Source organism: Leopardus geoffroyi, chromosome X (assembly GCF_018350155.1).
Source record: "Leopardus geoffroyi isolate Oge1 chromosome X, O.geoffroyi_Oge1_pat1.0, whole genome shotgun sequence".
In the NCBI taxonomy this organism is placed as follows: Eukaryota; Metazoa; Chordata; class Mammalia; order Carnivora; family Felidae; genus Leopardus; species Leopardus geoffroyi.
The window spans coordinates 22,988,560-23,006,493 of NC_059343.1; positions in this window are offsets into that span (position 1 = coordinate 22,988,560).

Here is a 17,934-nt window from a genome sequence, read left to right on the forward strand (position 1 = left end):
TTTAAAGTTGTAGAAAATCATTACATGTCTCTAGTAAGAGTGAGGCAGTAACACTCTTCTATTCAAGTATGCTTTTGTGGATAGAGAGAAAACTCATTCTACGTGCAATTTCATCCAGGAAAGTCTCCAAAGCAGATTAGGCATTATTATCAATTACTTTTTTTAGGACAGCAAGAGTAATTAGTTTAGGACATCCTCAAAATTGACAAGATTTTCCCATAAAGTGTGAGATGGGAGATACATGACAAAATGAACCAATTAAGCAAAATAAAGCAAAGAAAAACAAAAGAAACAAGAAACAAAACCTTCTAGTACTAGACCCATCCTGTAATGATCGAAGATAACTTCAGCAAGCACTGAGAAACATTCACTTGAGCTGCACAGTTCATCAGGCAATAAATCACCCAGAGGTAAATTGCATTCAGGGCATTCAGCCTGTTAAGAAAGTCAATTTATGCCATAATTTAACCACTCCGGAATTTAGTATTAATTACTTTTTGGAAAAGTCTAAAAGCGGTATTTTGAAGAAGGATTACATGAATGTATGTTATCTAAAATTCTTAACTCTTCAAGGATTAAATCTTTGGTCTCCATGAATGAACTATATAATTCTAAGGTCACCACATTTACCCCCTAGGAAATGTATGAATTCATTGTCTTTGGCTACTTCATATTAAAAAAAAAAAAGTCTAAAGGTATTCTTGTTTTCATTCTTTTCTAGGTCACCTTTTATTTCTCTTTCTCATTCTGGATTTTTACAGACTTTTGCAGTCCTCTTTTGTAATGTATCGACTTGACAGTAGTTTTCCTTACATTGATTTTGCAAGTGTTTCCTGACTGTCTTTTGATCTTCATTCTCAGACCGATTATTTTGTTGCTTCTGTTGTTCAAGAAGCTTTTCATCAATTATAACATTGATCAATTGGTTATTGTTTCTGTGTCATCTGTCTCTTCACCTTTTTCTATATTTTGTACTTACATTATCCACCCTTGCCAGCACAACTATCTCTGTATTTAGTAATCACTTTGTCTTCTTCTCAACCTTCAGAACTTCTTGAGCAACTCATATAATAAGAGAGCACTACAAAGAAAACCCAGCTTTACAGCTCATTAGCACTGTCCTGGCTCATATTACATAATGCATAGACTGTGGTGAACATTAAATAAGTAGCAAATATAAGGCAAGGGGCTTGTCACTGAATAAATGTATGTAAGTATGCACAATATTGTATATTTTGTTCTTTATATTTTTTCCACAGCAGATCTGCTAACTGCTACTCAGTTGTATTTGCCCTGCAATCTTTTCTTATATCTAATTTTGTCTTGTTTCATCTAATTTCATTTACATCCTCTTTCAGTTAATCCTGTTGATTCATTTAAACCTGGTGAATCCTGACTTGCTTATACTTTAGCACATAGCATTTGTCTTCCTGTATTCTTTCTGAACGTCAAGTATTTCTGAAATGTTGGTTGGATTAATATGGGCTATTATTTTCAGATGTGTGCTCTTTGAGCTTTTAAGATTGTTTCCTCTCTTCATGAGAATACACTTAGAGCATCACATATCTTTGCCTCCCTCCAGAGATGGGTTAGGTTAGGAATTTATATTTAATTTTTCCCAAAACTCTTATTCCAGATAGACTAAGCTACTAATCCTCACTTCTGTTTTATAGCACCTTCTCGAACAGTAACAGGGACAGAAATTAAAAAAGAAAAAAGTTTTCTTTAAATAGTCATGTCTTTGGGGTGTCTCGTGGCTCAGTCAGTTAAGCATCAGACTCCAAATTTCAGCTCAAGTCAAGATCTCACAGTTGGTGAGTTCAAGCCCCATGTCAGGCTCTGTGCTGACAGCACAGGGTCTGCTTGGGATTCTCTCCATCTCTCTCTGCCCCTCCCCTGCTTGTGCTAAATAAATAAATAAACAAACAAATAAATAAATAAATAAAGTCATTGCTTTTATACTCTAGCGTAGTGGTTCTTAGTGGTGATTTTGCCCCCCGTGGAACATTCAGCAATGTCTGGAGACATTTTTGGTTGTTTCAAATGGGTGGAAGTGACTATTCCTGTAATTTAGCAGGTTAAGGGCTAGAGATACTACTAAACTTCCTACAACATACAGAATATCACACAACAAATAATTATGTGGGCCCATGTGTCAGTAGTGCTGAGGGTGAGAAATCCTCATTTTGAGTGTACTGCTCTCTCCTACCTTAATTATCTTAAGGAGAAATTTCAGGGATTTAAGATACTTGTGCACTGGTGGGAACTATGAGTTCACATAGATTATTTTTTCTGTAAGAAATTTTCAGCCTCATTTTGCAGATTCTGATAATTCATAGTCTATTTCAAACTGTCAAGACCTTTGGATCAAATACTTTATTGAAACCGTCAACAGAGACAGGGTTTCAGAGATCAGAGTTCACTTTATTTTAAATAAAATTTCTGTGATATATGAGAAAATTAGGCAGGATGTTCTCAAAGAACTGAAATGCCAGTTTGGCTGTAGAAAATATTTCAAAAGTGACAAATAACATTTGAGCTTAGATATGCGAACCTGAGGAAAAAAGTGAACTCTTCTCTGAACTTGTTCTTTATGAACAGCTGAAATTTGACAAAGAATAGCTAAACTTTTATCCGCTACACAGACATAAAAGCTTTTGAACCAAGTAATGAAGAGATAAAGCAGATAAAACTATTAACTGATAACTAAAATAGATTTATTGAAATCATTTCAGGCAAGTCAAAATAACTGCTGCTTTAAAAAAAAACAACTCTTCCTCTATTCCCTCAAACATTAGTTGGAATGATTCAGCATTAATCTAAGCAAAGGAAGCTCAGAGTGAGAGAAAGAAACAATAAAACATGAGGAAAGGGCAAGGCTATGATGTCAGAATCTGCAAGGCTATAGAGACAACTAATTTAGTGAAATAAAGTCAACACTGAAATCATGTAGATATCGCTAGATACAATAAAAGACAGTAACATAGCACTAAAAACAGCTAGCTATATACAGTACAAGCAGACACTAAAACTCTATCATCATTAACTTTAATGGAAAAATCCACAAGGGTCTGGGTAGAAGCAGGATAACTGTTTGGGTACAACAGGAAAACCCAGTATAGGTGGAAATCATGTTAACTATTAGAATATAATTTTATATTTAAAAAAAATAAAACATTGATATAATACAATCTATAAAAAGAAAAATTGGTAAAAATCACTTCAACAGACAGAAATACTTAAAAATACTCATTAACAAGGAAGGATGTACAGAATGGATTGTGAGAGTTTATAGAAATCAGAATTGGCTATGTATTGGAATGTGTCAATTCTCCTCAAATTGATTTATACGCCCATTAAGTTTACAATAAAAATCCCAGCAGGTTTTAATTTGGTTTTCTTTCTTTCTTTCTTTCTTTCTTTCTTTCTTTTTTTGTTTTGGAGTAGAAATTAACTAGGTGATTCCAAAATTTATATGGAAAAGAAAAACCAAATCATCTTAACAAACTAGGAGAACATGTTGTATAGTAAGATTTATTTTATAGCTTTTTTTTTGTTATAGAGCTATTTATGATAGCATGCTATTGGGGAATTAATAGACTAATATATTGGATTACATTCATGCAATAGGTGAATGCAATTAAGATTAATAAACTATTTCTTGCATCATCAAGGGTGAAGCACATAAAAATAATGTTAAGCAAAAACAACCATCCACGAAAGGATATGTACTGAATAATTTCATTATTTCAAGTTTAAAAATAAAGAAAATTAATTTATGTTGTTAAATCATGATAGTGGTAAACTTTGGCAAGGAATAAATTACAGAGATCAGGATGAGGCATAAAGGGGGAATGAATATTTCATTTAATTTTTAGAATGGTGGTATGGTCACATAAATGCAATCACTTTGCCATAATTTACCATATGTACACTCAGGAGTTGTGAATGTGTCTTCAAGAGTTTTACATTTAAATTGCAAATAGAATTAAATAAAGGGGGGCTTCTATTTGCCTGTACTGATTTTTTTTTCAGTTGCCAATTCATCAAATACAACTTTTTAAAAATCATTGAGTTCATAATGTTGCTAAAAAATCCTTATTGGTCACTACTGGACACTAGGGTTCAATCTCATTGCTCTGAAAATTGATAAATAGAAGGAAAGAATCCACATTTACCCTCCATTTCTCATACACACTCTTTGTCAGAATAATCAAATATTTGATGAGAAAAGTTCTTCTTTATAAGAGAATTTCAGTGAATAAATACAGAAAGAATGAGAATATTAAAAACTGCAATTTTAAAATCTAATGAAATAATGGAAGCAGCCAATAAACTTCAATGGATGCTCAATCCTTTAGGCAAGGTTGTGATGGAGAAATTTATAATGGGCGGATAACAGTGATGCTGCATAAACCCAGTCTCAGTATAACTAGTAGTTGGACAATTTTACAGTATGTATCTACTGATACGATGCAACAGAAAATAGATAATACTACCCATATCTTCTCAAATTATGATTCCTGAATATAATAAAACCTTTATCTATCTTGAGTTTATAGGATATATGGGGGGGGGGGTGGAGTGATATGTAGAATAGGAACTAAAAGCCCACAATGAGATAAGAAAAGTCAAATTTAGAACATAGGTCTTGTTACAGAACAGTGACCTGGTTTATCTAACAAATCAATGGCATTGAACAAAAACAGTGAGAACGTTGTTAGAGAATAACAGAGGTTTTAGAAACCTAGTAGCCAAATGTAATGTATGGAATTTATTTGAATTCTAATTGAAAAGAAAAAATATTTAAAAACTGCCTAGTCAGGGAAACCTGAATACGGATATTAGTTGATACTAAGAAATAATCATTAATTATATTAAGTATGAGAGGTATCAGAGATGCCACATGAAAAATTTACAGTGGAAATGGTATGATACCTTTGTTTTACTTTTAACTTCCCTATAAAATTTTTGCTTGTGTGTGCACGCACCACACACACACACACACACACACACACACACACCATGTATATGGGCATTAGTTTCCAAAAGTATCACCAGACAACCTATTAATAAAGTAACACTTAAGTCTGTTCAAAATCATTTCAGTAAGGGAGAACACCATATTGATAATGTCTTAGCAGTCTCAGGCTAAAGTGGTTTTAAGGTGGGAAACTGAATGGGATTAGGCAAAAGTTCATAATATAATTCAGGACTAGTGAGGTACCAAGTGCCTTAAAGCAAGTTTTCATAAGTAAATTGTTATTTAATCCATGAGCTGTTTACCTAGATAAACAGACTATTATCTTTGATAAACTGATTTGTATGAATTTCCTGAAGCAAATAATAAAGTTATGTATTAATTTGTGGTCTCATCTTTCCAGACAAAAGGTTTCCTGGAAAAAAAATAAAGCAACTAAGTCATGTTGATATAGATGATCTTAGTTCTAATGGAATAGATAAGCAAGATTTGCAAAATTTGACAACTGTCAAGGCTATGTACGGGTATAAAGAGGCAGTTAATTTTACTTTTCTGTATAGTTCCATATTAGTTAAAAATTTCCCATAATAGCATTTAAAAATGGTAATGTTGAGACCCTCTTCTTTCATACAATCTAATGAAGCCACTTGGTTATAGATGAACATTTGGAAAACTAAAGACCAAATGGGCTACAAAGCACTGGGCAAGAAGGCAACTAGATAAACATCAAGAAAAATAGGAAATATACTAATGTGATGGTTAGAAAAAAGTGATCTCATGTGGATGTTTTAAAATTAAAACACCTGCAAATTGGTATCTTAGCTAATTTTTAAAGCACTTAATATATACCAGATACTTTGTTAAATGCATAATATATATTAATGCCATCTGATTCTTACAAAAACTCTATGAGGTAGGAATTCATATCAGTAGCACGCACTTTACACTTGACTTTACAGAGACTTCGCCAGGTTCAATTATGTGTCCAAGGACATGAAGCTAGAAATAGGTGGAATAAGATTCAAAGACAGCCTCTTCTGGTTCTGAAGAATGAGAGATAAACTGCTGCAATAAACTAGTCTAACTTCACAAAATAGAATGGAAGGTTTTTCTTCAATTATAACTTTCATTTTTTAGAGCACAGATACTTCATACTTCATATAGAAGCCAGTATTTCTGAATGCATCCAGCACACCATGAGAAGGTTTGACCCTAAGACCTATCTGAAGAGAAGAGAAGTAACTCCAGATAAATGGTATTTATGCTTAAATGCTCAAGTTGGACAAATACACTGCAGCTGAATTTCAGTTATAGTCTTGATAAATGGATGAGGGCCCCTGACTTTGAACTATCAGTACTTAGAAGCACCTGAGAATGTGGTCATTTGTCAACATTACTGCTTGCTTTGGTTTTAGAAATACAAGCAATGTGCTCATGCACTGACATTAGTGCATACAAAATGTGCAATCTATCATCATCAGCAGCAAGTATTTACGCAGTGCTCACTGTACGTACGCTAGTTTGAGAAGTTGCAATGGGAATTTATATGGCAGAGAGAAACCATCTTATTGTGTTTTCCCTTCTTTTCCTTTTCAGCCATATGTGATGTTTCAAAGAAGTGTCAAAAAATATATAGGTTGAAAAAATAAAGTTACCCATTGTAAATCTGATAATTTTAGAAAATTAAACATAACCTTTTTGTTCCCTATTATAATTTATATTGGGTTCGAGTTATTCCATATTCATGACTCTTTTGCAAACAAAGTGTGGTTAAAATATGACTTCAAAAGCAATCAATCATGCATTGGATTGGTGACCACTCTGATTTGCATTTAGGAAAAATGGAAAGAAATTTAAGAGATGTCTTCATATGTAAAAGAAGGCTCTTATTTGTTTTCCTATGAGCATTTAAATTGTCAACATTTACTGAATCAGTATTCATTTAGTTCTGCTATAATTTAAATCTCACAACCTTATTTATTAAGCAAATATTATTTTTACACAATGCAATCCCTATACAAACTAATGGCAAAGGTGTTTTAATTTCATTTTTGCTAACAAGAGATGTGTAATAGTATCTGTTTAAAGTATGTTGTAATTCATCCACTTTTGAGCAGAATTGATATTGGCCCAAAAAAGGATAAATAATCTGTTTACCAAGCAACATAGGCTAACTAATAGTTCTAGTTTTTAAAAAGTCACTAGCAATTAACTTCCCTGACTGTATTTTACCGAAATGAGGGTAGAAGAAAAATTTTACTCACCTTTCTAGGTTCTTTTGGCTGGTCTATTACTCAAATTCATATAAGATTAGCAGGAGGAAAAAATATTTAATTAATAGACCAACCAAAAAACCCTTGAAGAGTAGAAGGGAAATTTTACCTCTCCTACCATTGGTGACCCAGATGGGACAAACTGCACTGGATGGACATTAACTCACTCCAGGGCTTCTGCAGCTGAGAGATCCTAAGACCTCTGACAAAAAGCCAGCAGAAGGGATGAATTCTTACCACTTCAGTCTCCCAGATCTCTGCCTGCAGGGAGCAGTGAAAGTGAGAATTATGAGTCTTTTCCTTTTCTAAATTTAGATTAGTATGAGAGAATATTGGTAGAATTAGTTCCTCGGGTATAGCAACTCTGTTAAACATGTGATTAAGTATTCTTGATTTTTATTGATTGTTTTCTTCCCACAGGTGGTCAGTGTTTTTCTTTGTCTCTGTCTGTTTTGTCATTTGTTGGAAGGAGGAAAATCAGAGGGCAGAACACAGGTATAGGCCCTATAAGCCTGTTGTTCAAGCTGGCCTCACAGACTGGTGAGTTCACAGTTCTTACCAGAAGAGCATCTATTTAGGCAAACTTTCCTATGGGTTAATGTGCACATGAAGGCTATTGTAAGAGACATCTTAGACGCCAATGCCACAAAGTTTGGTGAGTATGGGTCAAGCACTTAATAGCTATTAGACTACTTGCCACCTAAGCCAAAGAATCCCTTGTTATGATAAGTTGGTCACAGAACAGCCTAGACTGAGACTAGATCACCTGCCAACCTCAAGAAAATCTCCTTGCATTGAGGTTCTCTGCAAAACATCACACAATCTTAGTTATCAGTTTGGCTTCCAGAGCCCCAAGGCTTAAAGATGTTAATCTGCATATAAGAAAAACCTGATGAGGTTTTCCTTTCATCTTGTACCATGTCTTTTCTCAGCCAACGAGATGTACCAGCATGCATGTGGTGGACCACCAACGACACTATAGATCCGAGGGTACCAGCTCTCATGGAAATTTGACAGAATGAGTCCCAGTCCTTAAGGGGCCTTTGTCATCTTGTCACTAATTTGGCAGGGCAGCAGTATGGGTTGCACCCCATGTGCAGCTAGACCTTTCTTAGACTACCTTTGGGAATGAAATTTCTGGATCTTGTGAGGAATGCATTTTTTGCACTCTGATTTGGGGACACCTCTTATGTCTATGGCTAAGCCATAAAAGACTTATTTGTTTGAGTTTCTACTGAGATTAATATAAGATCCTACGCATCAATGGCTAGATGATGGATGGTTCTTTGAATTGACCACATATGAAAGAAAAAAAAAAAACTTTAGGGAAACTCTAATCCTAAACAATTGTCTTATCGGTACCTATAGAATGACCAAATTAAAAAGAAGATACAAAGAAATAAAACAGCTAGATTTAGAGACAACCGTAGCAAGATGAAAAAGCAGAAATTACACTTTGAACAAAAACTAAATCCAACATAAAATTCCTTTCTCAAAGTCTGACCCCATCTGTTTTAAAGTCCCTTTGTCTACAAAATCCACAGAAAACACTCCAGCCTAATGTTCAGGCCCAGGGCATACAGCTTACTCATGTGAATAGGGAAAATCAGGAAGTGAATTTAGCAGAAGCACATGGGACAGGAAGTAGGGCTTGCTTTGCTAGGCTCTACAATCAGGCTCTGCCAGCTTTAGGCCTTTCTATGCAATGCCTTTTGCAGAAATACCCTAGCTCTCCACCCGAAGAATCCATTTCCCCTGGACAGCAGAAAATAAAGTTTCGTGTTGTCCCTTCCTTTCCCAATTCAGACTTAAGGTTAGTGATCCTTTCTCTCTTAGAGATAACTGCTGATTTCCTGCTTATCTCATTTTGTGTCCTAAGCCCTTGGTTTGTCTTTCTGCCTGACAGGGATATGCAGGTTGTTGGTTCTTTCTTTTGGCTATCTTTAGGAGTGACTCTGAATCTTGGAAGTTAACATCTTTTGCACCCTCTTTGGGGACCTCTCTTACATTCAAGGGTGGTTGTTTAACACTGCTAGAAATATTTACTGTTTTTTTCCCAGCTGAAAACTAACAAGACATTTATTTATTTATTTATTTTCAACGTTTATTTATTTTTAGGACAGAGAGAGACAGAGCATGAACGGGGGAGGGGCAGAGAGAGAGGGAGACACAGAATCGGAAACAGGCTCCAGGCTCTGAGCCATCAGCCCAGAGCCCGATGCGGGGCTCGAACTCACGGAGCGCGAGATCGTGACCTGGCTGAAGTTGGACACTTAACCGACTGCGCCACCCAGGCGCCCCAACAAGACATTTAAAAGGAAGAATGAATGGTTTTATTTTGGCCCTCTCCCCTAAAATGAAGCTAAATGAACCCAGAAGGAAAGAAAAACCTTCTGAAGCCTTTGTAGAAGGATTTACTAAGACATTCCAAAGCTACCTGATTAAAAAAAAAAAAAGGCAAATTGAAGATAATGTAGTTAGATGGGTGGATCAAACTATGATGGCATTCTAGCTACAAACCCAATTCTTTAAGGAACTGAAAACAAGTGTCCTTATCTTACAAACATTTGCAAAATTACAAATATGCCTCAGGACAATTCAAAGCCAGCCTTTTTTTTTTTTTTTTTTTTCTTTTCTTACCAATCTCACAACTTTACCTCTTTATCACAAAGGCTTGTAAATACTGTCCTGAAGAACCAAAGTCCTTCTTGGAAGAATTTGTATTCTTTCCCTGTGCTTTTGAGAAGTAACTGTTAACTCTGATGTATGCCATCTCTTTTTTTGAAAGAGAGAGAGAGAGAGAGAGAGAGCGCGCGCATGCATGTGTGCATGTTTGCACAAGTGTATGAGCAGGGGAGAGGCAAAGGGAGAGAGAGAATTTTAAGTAGGCTCCATGCTCAGCAGGGAGTCCCAATGGGGCTCAATCTCACAACCTTGAGATCATGATCCTAAGCTGAAATCAAGGTTCAGATACCTAGCCAAATGAGCCACCCAGACACCCCTACACCATCTCTTTAAAGTACAAATTTGGGGAAGGTAATTCTTATGTGAAGGGATGGGAGGCAGGGGCAAGAGGCCTTTTAAAAATACAAACTGCTAAAAAGTCTTTGTTACCAAAACAAGATCACAGCCTCCTTAAGATTACTTGTAAAGGAGATATACAAATCTTAAAAGTCCTCTACATAAATACTAGCAAAAAACACAAAGCTATTAGAGAGGTAATCTTAACTTGCTCAGTCTGCCAGAAACAGTGAGCTTTGTACTGTATCTGATTCATGGCTAAAGCCTTGGAATGAAAGCTGTAAGATTTCTGTTTATGTCTGTCTGTATGGTTATGTATATTTGTGTATATGGTGTTATAGATATGGTATTCTATTGCTGGATGGTATTGACAAAATTAATTTGTAAAGAGCTCTATCTAACTGGCTTAAAATTAAGTATTTATAAAATAAGTATTCTTAACCTTCTCAGAAATGTAACAGAAACCAACCCAAATGCTTTTCAGGTTCATACGATCTTGAAAAGTATTCAGTATTAAAGTTAAAGTTCATTTGTTTAATCAAAATACACACGTCTTTTGAGTTACAACATTGAATATAATGCAGACATACAGCTTTTATTCTGCTTGGGTTTACCAGTCAAATAAGTTCATATTACATCATTTACAAAATTTGTCAGCAAGAAAAATAGCTTGGGATGATGAGTGACTTTGTCTAACGTTTCATGAAGTTTTTATGAATAGTCTAAACATAATTGTAGGGAGCAAGTGATTTAAGATTGATGTAAATGGGAGAAGAGTTTTTTTAGGTGAAGTTTTTAGCAATAATTATATTTTATAGTATGTGTACTTAAAAATAGCTTCCAGAATCTTTTTGGTATCTGAAAACTCTAGAGTTTGCTAAATTAAATGATGGAAAGTTATTAAATATCTAGATCATTTCCAAATAAGATACAGTATTGAAAGATTAATTACCGAGCACAGGTTTATCTAGTTTTGCTTCTTATTGCAGAGACACGAAAGATAATTTGGATGCATCACTAACATGTTTTATGCCATGTTAAAAGACTGTATTGTGAAGAAGCATATGCCTCTAGACATTATGAAAGGTATTCGTAAATTTGCTAATCTAAAAGGATACTGGTGTAACAGTTCATAATTGTTTACTATTTATTTTTCACTAGAAATTAAATTTCCTAAGGATTAAGAATTCTGACTAATATCTGCAATTAAAATTACAAGAAATAATAAGATAAACAACTCTATGAAAAGAAAGTAAGATGTCTGTTTGGTAAGAAGAGGTACGGGATATAAAGACACATTTTTGTTGAGGGAAAAGAAAGCAAATTTGTCCCAAAGTAAAACTTGTTATTTCAAAACGGGAAAGAGGAGAATAAAAATACATTATATAGGAGGAAGGAAAGAGAGAAGAAGGAAAGAGAGAAAGATGGAAAATCTTACCTGTGTGCTTAATTTGGCTAAAATTGAATCAATTTATTATAAGGGTATAATATTAAGCTTTACCAGTAGTATACTCATGGTAAACTAAACCTTAATTTTCTTTAATCTTCTAAAAGGACAATATTTTCTTAGACTAATGGTCTGCTCCTGGTAAGAGATAATGGAAGTTTTCCTTTACCTTTTAAATAATCCGTCTAGAAAACAAAGATTCCATGTTTTACCAAAAAAAGTTTCTGTAATTTATTAGGTCTTTGATTGCTTAGGAAAATCAAGTCTTCTTAATATTAAAATAGCTAAATTTTACATAACTATGTAACTTTTCTGTATTTGCCTTTGAAATCTTTTATTGTCACCTTGGTTAAATGGATAATTGTTATTTCATAATGATCTATGATCCTTTGTAGTCAATTGTCCATACCTTTTAATATTTTTGACAAACTTCCCAAAATCAAATTCTAGTTTTCTTCTTTTTCTTTCTTTTTTTTTTAAACCTCAAACTATGTTTGAGATAGTTCAGAGCGTCCCTGGACTAGCTCAAAAGATTTGATCTCTCTCCTTATAAAAAGACAGATGTTACACTAATAAGGCTTATTTGGTATGTTAAATTACATGGAAAGTATTGTCAAGTAAGTGATGACAAACCTTACCGGGTTACACTGTATGGGTAAATGTTATTAATATAAGTAGTGTAGAAATTATATGAAATTCCTAAATTTCTGATATATCTTGGTATAATGTTATTAGTCATAAATCTAATTATCTTAAAATGTTGTAACATCATAGAAACAACCAAATGTCTTTGTCAATTCCATTATAATGATCTCTTGTCAGTTTTTTAACAATGAGCCTTATAAATCTGTTGTCATTTACAGACAGTTATTGTTTTACTCTGATGTTTTGCAAACGTATTTCATTTTCAAGGAGATTTAAGGAAAGGACTTTTGACAAGTATAGATTTCTGATAACTTTAACATCATGCAACTGAGCAGGCTAATAATTTCCAGAACTAATGGAAAACCTGGATTCAAGCAGTACAAGTATTAATAATAAGGAACTGAATAAAGTGAGAAGCATAATTTTTATGAGTTTTTGGTTGAAACATTGCTAGTTATTTATGTTTTGTCTCTCCAGATTTAAGGAAAGATTTTTCTCTTTTCTCTTAAGCGATCAACAATTTGGAAAGATATATCTCTGTGAATAAAGATGAAACAATTACTTTTTTTCCATATCTGATACTTCCAGAATTTAGAAACTTAGTACTCTTATTTTCATGGTAATATAGATATTTGCATAAGTTCAATAAAAATCTGTTCTTATAACAGGACACATCTGGAAACATTGGTTATATTAGCAAGACTTTGATTGGAATGTTGTATTTGAAAATGAGGTGCATAAACTCAGAAACAACAGCTTTAAGGAATTAGGGTTGACTTTAGGGAGCCAATAATGTCTCTTGGAAAAATCTACCTGGTATCTTGCTTCCATGGTTCCTAGGAGCCTTCGATGGTTCCTAGGAGTTAGGAAGGTAGGAGCAGGAACCTCAGGCTATTTTGGGGACCTCAAGAAAGAAGAAATTAACCCAAATCTATAGGTATAAGAGGGAAACTCTGATGTCAAGTCCTTGGCTTAGCTTTCTAGCCTTGAAAGACTTCTAAAAAGTTGAATCTGAGATTCCTTAAGAAAAGTGCCGGGGCGCCTGGGTGGCTTGGTCGGTTAGGCATCCGACTTCGGCTCAGGTCATGATCTCACGGTCCGTGAGTTCGAGCCCCGCGTCGGGCTCTGTGCTGACAGCTCGGAGCCTAGAGCCTGTTTCGGATTCTGTGTCTCCCTCTCTCTCTGCCCCTCCCCTGTTCACGCTCTGTCTCTCTCTGTCTCAAAAATAAATAAACGTTAAAAAAAAATTAAAAAAAAAAAAAAAAAAGAAGAAGAAAAGTGCCAACAAAGCAGATTAAAAGAGGCTATATGGCCAATCGCTATTCTTGTGGCATTCGTGTAAATAATCAGGCCAAGTTTATTGAAACTAGACTTAATTTTCAAAAAAAAAAATTAGTCTTACTGTGGTTATCTTTGATAGAAACAGGGGAGACTGTAGAGAGAAAAAAATATGTTTCAGTAGAAACTATAATACACACTTGTGGATAAAGGATTCTAGTTCTGTCAGTTGTCCATAGATTTTGTTTTCTAACTAGGGTGTCTTCTAGTCTCCTCCAACATTTACCTACAACTCTCCAAAGTAACATTTCCAATTTTCTCCCACCGTTCTGCCTTAACATCATTAAGAATTAAAGCTTTCCTTTTTCTGAAGCCATGCAAGCTAAAGTTGGACAACTTGACATAAACTTCAGAGAAATCACTTCAGAAATGCTCCTCCTGTTGCTGTACGGGCCATTCAGAAAGATCAGCAGAGACATTCAAACTACACTAGGAAAATCTCTTACACTGCCACTGCCCATCCTCATTTTGTCTAAAGATGCTTCAAGTCAGATATCTAGAAATCTTCTTGACTGGCTGCCTTCAGAAGAAACTGGAATTACAGTCAGCTTCAATCATTGACCATTGTTCTTTTTTTCCCCATAGAAATCTCTCTTTTTAAATATCTAATTGCTTGCACCACAGGCATAACTTTGGGAGCCTACCTGCATCACCAAATCTTGAAAGAGGGCACAACTGTTTAACTGAACGGACCTATTCTCAGTACTAAGACACTGGTTCATTGAGATGGAACAATCTACAAACTCATCTTCTAGACTGTGAAACTACTGAGGGAGGTTTCAAAGGTAGGACTGAGGGGGAGCAAAATATACGAGCCCTAAATATGACACTCTGGCATATAGACTATATTGAGTTGAAGGTAATCCAGACCCAGCAGACTCAAGGAAAATGTTTACTTCTCTCTGAATCCCTAGAAGAATTTAGATACGGAACCTTGACGTCAAGGAGAGCTATTAGCAGAGATAACTTTTTTCTGTGAAAGACTTATTGGTATGGCACCACAAACATCTCATTGTGAAACATCTCTGATTGTTCTGAGATACCCTCCTCCCCTTTGAAGACCCAGGCCCCTGTACCATTCCTTAGCTCAGGATGGCATATAAGCCTCAAGTGACTGACTTGTCCTTGGTCTCATATTCTCAGGGCAGTACCGTAAATAATTAAATTTGTTTTTCTCCTGTTAATCTACTTTTTTTTCATTTAATCAATAGAGCAGCCAAAAGAACTTAGAAATGTAAAGGAAAAATTTTTCCTCTCCTATACTGTCAACTCATATCTGACATTTGAAATTGGAGAGAGTGGATCATAAGTTTTAGTGTCTTTCTTCACTTCAAGATGCTGTTGACCTCCACTTAGTAATAGTTTTCCATACCTTATGTAAAAGAGATGCAGTATAAACAGCACCAAATTAAAGATGCCATTGATTATAATATTGTTTTCAAAGACAGAGAAGCCAGAGTACACAAAAATATGATAAATATAGGCCCTACCAACATTTTTTTTTTTTTTTACATTTTTTAATGTTTATTTATTTTTGAAGGAGAGAGAGACAGAGTGTTGGGGGGGGGGCAGAAGAAAGAGAGGGAGACAAAGAATCTGAAGCAGGCTCCAGGCTCTGAGCTGTCAGCACAGAGCCCGATGTGGAGCTCAAACCCACAAACCGCGAGATCATGACCTGAGCCGAAGTCGGATGCTCAACTGATTGAGCCACACAGGCGCCCCTTACCAACATTTTCTATTTTAGGTAATGGCAAAAGTTGAAACGAAAATACCTATAATGCTATCTTTTTGATGGCTACTTCTGGCTACGAAGAGTACAGCAGAGAAAAATCAGCAACATCATACCTGCGTCATCAGGTAAGTAATAATAATAGCTAATATTTATTGAGCTCGTATCATGTATCAGTGATTTTTTTCTAAGTGCTTTCTATTTATCCTCTCATTATCTCTAGTTATGACCACTATGCTCTCCCTTACGTATAAGCAAGAGTAGGCAAGGACCAACATAATATGAAAAAACCTTCACATAAGCATATAACAAGCAACATTTGTTTTTTCCAGCATCTTATTATAAAGTTTAAGCATAAAGATGTGAAAGAATCATACAAAGAATATTGATGTATGCATCACCTAGATCCTAAAAATAACATTTTTCTGTATTTGTTTTATAACATTTCTATCTATTCATCAATCCATCTTATATTTAACTATCTTAAAGTATGTTCAGGTCTTTTATTCTGTTACTATACAATAGTGCAGGAAAAAGTGAAAGGCTTGTTTAGAGAGGATGTTATAAAACTAAATTGTTATTTTAAAACAAAACAAAACAAAAACCAAAAACATACTACTGTAGGGGCCAAGAACAGGCTGCTCCCAAGATGGACCATTTTGCCATGAAGATTACTTTGAGTTAAAAAGCAATCAAAGCCCATCACATTCAGGAAAAACTCTTTACCTCCCTCTCAACTGTCTAAAAAGAATTTAGAGAGAGGATGTGCAGCAGGAAGAGAGCTATGACCCTAGATACCTACATTATACCATGGCCTAGTTATGGTAGATGGGGAGGAACCTAGCAAGGCCAGTTTGATCAAAGACCTCTAGGTCCCATTTTTTCTGGGTGGCCCAGCAAACATTGTTTACCATACATTTATACTTTATCATCTTCTGGGAAATTGCATTCCTTCCTTTTGAAGTCCCAGCCACCTACCCCTTCTCTTTAGTTCAGATTGACATACATACCTCATGTTGCCCGTCTTTGGAATTTCCAAGTCTGTGTGGATTCTCCATATGTATGCTACTACATTTAATTTTCTTCTTTTCCACTGTCTCACGTCAATTTGATTTTTAGTGCTGCTAGAAAGACCTTGAAGGGGACAGGAAATTCTTGCTCCCTAGAACCACCAATTGAGCACGTGATTTTGATTGCCAATTAAGTGCCACTCACTTAACTTCTCAATCGGTATTTTGCCTCAAAGCAAGCAACTGTGAAGATTTAATGGGAAAAATATTTTAAAAAATACAACACTTACTATTCTACCTTGCACAGAATAAGTATGTGTTCAATAAAATATAGCCAAAATAATGAAGCTAGCGAGAAAATGCCAAAGCAACTAAGCGTGTACTGCACTGAATCAGTTAATGTACTGGAGGGCTTAGGATAAAACAGGATAAGACAATTCTCCAACCAGGAAGAGGAGAGTATTGACCAGATATTTTACACCTGTATCTAGAAATGTTTGAAAAATTTTATGCTCTTGGAATTAATCAAGTAAAATAAACATCAGAAGCTCTTTAGGATAGAGACAAAGGTAGCTGAGAATGCAGAAATGTAATCTGATGAATATGTTTACCTAGTTCTTTATGAAAACAAAAGCATTTCTTGAAGCAGCTGAGTTAATACAGTCCCAGCACACTGCTCTTTGGGAATCTAAACTGGAGCACCCAGAATAAACAATTATCTGTTAAAGTGTCATTATAATGTGGATTTTGTGAACAGTACTTTTCTCACTTCCTCAAGGACATCAAGTGAAAGCTAACTGTGTGCCTAAAGTGCAAATAAACAATTATTTACTGCAAATACTTTAACTCTTCAGATAAGGAAGTAATAACATAACTTTCTCTTGTGAAAACTGAGGCACTTAACAGATTTCTAATACCAAAATTTACCACATCCTTACACAGAAAAATGTCACAAATATGATTATAGGCAAGGTCAACAATACCCTTAAAAATAAATTTGATCTCCATCCATGGAGGTGTCATCAGCCACAGCGTAAGACAGAAGGAAAAAACAATAAAAGACAATTTAGCCAGGATAACTTTAAAAAGAAAGTGAACAGAATCGCCCAATCGAGAAAAAAAAATAATACAGAATCCAAAACATCTGATTTGGTGTTGGAGGGTAGCAGAGCAAAGAATATTGCTTTAATGTAGGCCTATCAGAATGAAATGGCTGCAAACCATACCCCTAAACAAATGAATGATGGAATTATTTACAATCTTCATTTCAGTGCTTAAGAATGTTGGCCAATACATAGGTTTTAATATAATAAGCACATTGTCGAGATATTCTTTTGTAGTAAACTTTAATAAAAGTAAACCAAAATCTGCTCTTAGGTCATTACTATTTGAGGATATTAAGAGCCAAACCAGGGGTGCCTGGGTGGCTCAGTATGTTGGGCATCTGACTTGGGCTCAGGTCATGATCTCACAGCTCGTGAGTTCAAGCC